The following is a 6,824-nucleotide window of genomic DNA, read 5'->3' as shown; positions in this document are numbered from 1 at the left end:
TTTTTGTATTCCGATTAGATCAATTCGGACTGGTTGGGTTAGATTAGTATCGATTTTGATTAATCCAATACCAAGTTCTGAAACACTACCATTGTTCTTTGAAAATCTATTTATGAACATTAATTGATAAATGTTTGGTTTTCTTCTTTTTTTTGGCTTATGTGAACAAGTTTATATGTATGTCATATTTAACGAATTGTATTCTCTAATAAATAGATTAATTTATGACTGGTCGAACTAAGTGGGATGATAGAAGTATAGATCTTTAACTGTTTTATGTGGCCCGACCAATGGGAGGATAAATTCGATATACTAGGTTGCTAGTAGGAGAATGTTACTAGTAGAAGGTCAGTATACTAGGTTGCTAGTGTGAGAATAAATTCAGTGTATTATATTATTTTTCATGCAAAAAAAAACTATTTTGAGTTTTACATTGATTTGTTATTATCATAATATTGAAGAATAATTTATGACTGAAATATATAGTAAATTCATATTCATGTCATTTTGTACTTGTATTTTTGTTTGAAACACCACATGAAGAACAAATATGTTAGAATTAAACTAGATGGGAGTTTTCGCACATTTTACGCTGCACAGTATATTTTTAGAAAGCTATAAAAGGATTGGGTGAAATCCATCAAAGAGGGAAACCCTATTCTTTCATATTTTTTTCAAGCGCAGTAAAGTTGGTGATATTTTTTCAAAGACAATATCACCCAAGTTAAAGAAAATACATGTATGGAAAGGACTATAACTTAGAGGTTTCTAAGCTCATATGTGATAAAAGTAATTGTATTTTCACAGTAAATTTAGATTTACAAGAGGACCAGTGCATTCTTAGTCCAAATGATAGGAATGTAGTTACGGTTGTGACTCTTGTGTATTTTATCTGTTAGATGTACATTTATTATATAGTTTATCTGTTAGATGTACATATTAAATTTTCTAACCCTGTTATTTGGCGTGTATGTTTCATACCTAAGATTTTTGCATTACTTGATCTGGTTTTAGCTCTCAGGGAACCCAAACAGGTGTTGTTGCTGATCAAAGCACAACCGAAGGGAAATAGGAACAATTTTGTTACCCTATTAAGTTTATAATGATTTTGAAATAATTTTGAAATGATTTTATCTTAAATCCTATTCTCTGAATTATTTATGTACATTTATGCTTCATTTGTTTGTGTTGTCCCTGATTGTGTAAGAAACACATTAAAGCATACACTTATATACATATATTCATCTCTAATGTGAAAAATATGATAGAAATGAGTGAAACCCACAAAGTGGTACATTCAGTTCAATTGTGTGTTTCCAAGGTAAATGTGACATTTGCCCAAAGGTGATGTCATCTAAGTTTATCGACAAAGTGCTCTATTTTCTGACATTGGTGTTATTGAGTTTTTTGATATAATTGGTTAGCAGGAGTTTTATGATTTCATTTAACTAAAGATATCATAGTGGCAAAAGTCAAAGTTTAAAGGATGTGCCTGCTAAGGTTTATTGGCAAGGTTAGCCAAAGTAATTGATGATAAGTCAAGGTAATTAACAATAAGTCGAGGTAATTAATGATATTTCGTCAAAATTTGTGATTTATGACAGTATTTAGCCTAAGTCCAAAGCAGTGGTGGTTCACCACAGGTGGTTTGCCAATGTTTGTGATTTATGATGGTATTTAACATAAATCCATGGTAGTAATAATTAACCATAGGTGGTTTGCCAAAGTTTATGATTTATAGGGGTATTTCTAAATCTATGGAAATGGTGGTTAGCCATGGCAATATGCCAAAGTAAGATATTAGTTCAAGAAAATGGCAGTTTGCCCAAGTGTTAATTAATATCAAAGTTTACTACCTGTGAGGTTTTCAAGGTAAACTGATCTTTAGATCAAAAAATGACCTATAAGAAAATGTATATTTCATATGATCACAGGTATGATATCAATTCTTTATATATATATATATATATATATATGTTTCCAGGTGATTTGGATTGATAGTTTTCTATTGTTTGTAACCTTAGATAGTTATATGCCGGATATTGATGTGTATTTTTTACTATTGTTCAATAGTAGAGATTATTAATTGAATCAAAATTTGTCTGAGTGGTATTTAGTTTTAAGATTATTTGGCTAAGTGTCAATAGAAAGACATCAGTATCAGTATAGCCCAAGTGGGAGATTGTTAGGATTTTTATGTGGGCTTTACTGATACCAATTGATCCATTGGGCCCAAGCAATTATAGATCCACTCTAATTTTAAAACTCCTTGCTCTTTCCATTATAAGAGTGGAATAGTGTTTTAGGGATTTTATCATAAATAGAATACTGGCGGTCCCTACAGCCATTACTAAATGCTTTATTGGTTTTGGGAGCATGGCTTTCTCACAAGAGCAAGTGTACAGAAAGAGAAGAAACCCTAGAGTAAGAGGCTGTAGAAGATCTCAGTACAAGAACTCCACTTGCGTAGCTCATCATTGTCACCTTCATGGGAGTAATGTTTAACCACATGGGACAAAGGTTCATGATCTATACTCATGGAGCTGCTAAATTTATACAGGTACTTCTCTATTCTCATTTATGGTTTATGTCATGGATATCCCATTATTTATTATAGATATCATAAATCTATATGGTTATTTATTTTAAGATGGGAGTACTTTATTATTCTTGGTTTAGGGACTACACCCATGATTAATCTTTTATGATTGGTTGATGATTCTTATATTCTAAACACTATAGGGTTATTCATATGTTTAATATGGTAAAGGATCCCCAACAAAAAGTGCAAAAGAACAAGGGATAGAAACTATAGGTGATGATAATAAGTCGTCACCATCTTATGTGAGACAAAAGAGAAAAATCATCTCACTGAGACAAAAGTCATTAATAAAGGTATATTTATTATTATCCGAAATACCCCCAATTGTACGCGGTTTCCAAAATAAAAAATTAGACGTGCAAAAGAACAATTGGTATGGTACATCACCAAATACTAAAGGTTGATACCCATATATCTGGATTATATGGTTCCTTTCAGTTGATAGGGTCTGATTAATTATTTCTAAAAAAATTACATGATTATTCATTTTTTATTTTCCTTTACAAAATTATCAACTTAAAGTTTCAATTAACAAAAATATTTAAAATCAGGTTTGGGTGTACAAAATTACCTACTCAATATTTCAATCAACAAAAATACCTAAAATCAGGTTTGGGTTTACAAAAATACCCACCCAAAATTTAGTTAACAAAAAATACTAGATTGTATGCAGAAGATGAAGGGGATTCCCATCACTGTTTTGGGTAGTTTTGTAAACCCCAACTTGATTTGATATTTTTGTTAACTAAAACTTTTAGTGGGTGGTTTTGTAAACTCAAATCTGATTTTGAGTTTTTATTAACTAAAACTTTGGTGGGTAGTTTTGTAAAACAAAACTCAAAAGTGGGTAATCATGTAATTTTCCCTTAATTCTTTGGGGAAAAAGATTGTTACCTGGTTGTCCAGACACAGGAGCGGCAAAAAGACCACCCTACCCCCTGATTGGATGCATGGCACCTCCCTTAGTTGGTCCCAACACTGACACAGTGGCCACACGACCAGATAACAATCCCCGGCCCATTTTTGGGTTATTCTTTCAGATTTTCAATCGACTCTAACAAATACCCAACCTGAATCCACAGGTTCATTGGGTTAAGCTGCCTGATCTTAACTAGTAACATTTTGATCAATATTTGATGCAGTTATGAGGGTGCCAAAAGAAACAAATTTCTGAGCCAAGACAACTACATATGTTATCCTAGCTTTTGCTGTGTCTAGGTAACACATGAACTAAGTTATCTTATGTTGGGTTGATCAATTGATGCTTGAAGCTTCTAACAAGGGATACCACTATCTCAAGAATACTATAGGGTGACGTATTGTCTAACCCCTATTATAGTTTTCAAGGATGAGTATGATGATGATGATGAACTAAGAGCACCGAACATGTTTCCAATTCAATATCTCTTAAGGTGTTGAGAATTCAATTAGCTCATGGTGACATATCTTGTGAGCTCCAGACAAAGGAGACCACCAGTTAAGCATGGAGAAGAGTTAAAGCTTTTCTAGAGGGACACAGAGAGAACAGATGACCCATATGACATAACCTGAAAGCTTTGTCTTTTAAGGGAGGGATGGTGACATATCATATAAAGGAAGGTTTGGTCATGATAGATTAGTGGCTCCAATTGGAACACGCGAAGGGCCTTACAAGTAGATACTAGAGGAAAATTAACAGATTGAAAGATGATGTTTTTGGTTAACTCCAAAAAAGAAAAGCATGATTAAACAGAACTCTATCTTTAAATTTACCTAAACAACTTTTATAATCCACATTGTTAGTGGACTTGGACCTTATTACAAGTACTAAGCACCATATGAACTTGCGTGCAAGTTTGTTTATTTCCTACCACTCATTATTATTAAAATTATAGATTATACAATAGAAGACGAAGATAACGTCATTAATTAAAGGTTGATGAAAGGGCATTATTGCTAATAGAGACATGAAGCTTAATCTAAAAAGAAGATTAAGAAAAGGAAGAGGAAGAGGAAGAGGAAAAGTTGAAGCTAAAGGGAGAGGGGAAAGATGAAAATGGTATTGGATGAACTTATCCACTCTCAACCAATTGGGTAAAGATCTCATGACCTCAGAGGAATAAAACAAATACCAAAGCAAGAGTTGGTTTTCCTTGTTTTGTAATAATGGAGTGAAGTGGAGACAAAACCCACATGGTACAAGTGATGGTACACGAAATTGCTAACCCATTATGGGAAGTTGAAAAGGTTTCAAACAAGTGAAGAAAAAATGAAGGGGAGAGGTTTTCTGCACGGTCATGTATCATGCACATAGTCGTTGGATAAGAATGGAAAGGATGCATCGTAGATCTTCATCCCATATTTAACGGTTGTATGAGGGTAGATGAATTAAGAACTCCATGATGAGAAGCTGAAAAGGTTTCGAAATGTGAAAATAATAATAATAATAATAATAATAATAATAATAATAATAATAATAATAATAATAATAATAATAATAATAATAAATAAATAAATGGGGAGATTTTGTGCACAGTTATAATGCATGAACCATGCACAAAGTCGTCGAATGAGGATGTAAAAGGTGTATCATATACGCTCATTCCCTATTCAACAGTTGTCTGAGGAGGATACACGGAATTTTGAACCTCATGACAAGAAGTTGAAAAAAGGTTCCAAAAAAAAAAAGGAAGAGGTTTTGTGCTGGGTTGTGTATGCACATCAATGCGCCGTCATAGGAACGAAAAAGGTGCATAATAGATTCTCATTCCTTATCCAACGGTTGTGATAATTGTACATTACCATGCACAAAATCTTTTTTAAAAAAAAGGCGAAAGCGAGATGGAAAAAAAAAATGGAAAATAATAATGAATCAGAGCCACAAGCGAAGATTTAGAGGATTGGCTTTTAGATGAGTTGACTAGTCATCGGGTGCGGATGTGGGTGTGGTGCCCGGCATCCACGCGCGTTTGATACCCGGACCCACTTCCTGAATTATCTATCCTGCGCTTCTGTCTCTCTGTCTCTTTGCTCTCATTTTTCTTCCTATGTTTGGGCTGATGATGAGCAAGTGGGGGGAGTGTGCCACTAAAAATGGGTAGCCGTTAAATCAAGTACCCCTCCCTAGTTAGACCAAGCCTTCTATTTAGGGCACCATGTCCCTCTCTCCTCCCAAGTTCTAACAAAAGCAATAATTGCATATGTTGCATGTGCCCAATATGTCCTCAATATGTTTCTACTTTTCTAGTGTTGTGTTGGTAATGATAGATGGATATTATTGGCATTTTCTGCTCAATTCCTTACCATTTCTCCCCTGTCTGTCTTTCTTCTTAGCATAATGTAATATAAGTAAATGGAATTGGATAAGATATGGTTGCAAAATCTTTTGGTAACTAGATATTTGATTTCATGATTTTATTCTAGTTTTTATTTGAGTACATTTTGTCTTGTCGGGGAAGAGGGTTTTTTTTATCTATGTTAGGTGTGTAGCCCCTGCACCAAAAGAGGGCAAATGGGAGTGCATACTGAGGCATCAATGGAGGTGTAATTTTGGGGTTTCATGAGGGTGGGGCAACCATTTTATCCTACCCTATGTGTAGGCACAGGAACTCTACTCTCGAACAGAGTTCTTTTTCCCTTGTCAATATCAAATGTGATATCATTCAGATTGCTCATGACTATAGTCTATATCAGATTAATATGATCTTGACAATCAAATACTATTCAGTCAAATATTTATGTTCTATATTGAAGAGAAAGTTTTTCTTCACCTTGTGGGAGGGTTCACCACACTATCCTAAGGTTCCCAAAAGACACACCCACTACACACCACACATTAAGACAACTAGTGTGGCGGTGTGGCCCTTCCCCTTAATAAATCAGCCACGTATTTAGACATCATCACTGTTTGATCAAGGTGTGGTCAGAGTCTCAATTGGGTTAGTTTTAAGTATTTCCAAGTTCCATAGAGATTTGTAGTCCCTCGTCTTCTGGGTCTAGAAGGGCAGGGGCAGGGGCTACGGCCTATCCGAGGAGAGCCCATTAGGCCACGGCGCTCGGGGCTTGTGCTTCACAAATCTAAATTTTACGCCATAGAGTGAGAGAACCAACATCCGTGATACAAAAATCAAACTCAGAATGAGGAAGAAGAGATATCATGATGTAAGTCCATTAACTTCACTTTCACTAAGCCTAAGCCAAATCAGGGATAGGGCTCCCCCCCCCCCCCCCCCCCCCCCCCCCC

Source organism: Macadamia integrifolia, chromosome 14, assembly GCF_013358625.1.
Source record: "Macadamia integrifolia cultivar HAES 741 chromosome 14, SCU_Mint_v3, whole genome shotgun sequence".
NCBI classification, from domain to species: domain Eukaryota; kingdom Viridiplantae; phylum Streptophyta; class Magnoliopsida; order Proteales; family Proteaceae; genus Macadamia; species Macadamia integrifolia.
This window is presented reverse-complemented; position numbering follows the sequence as displayed.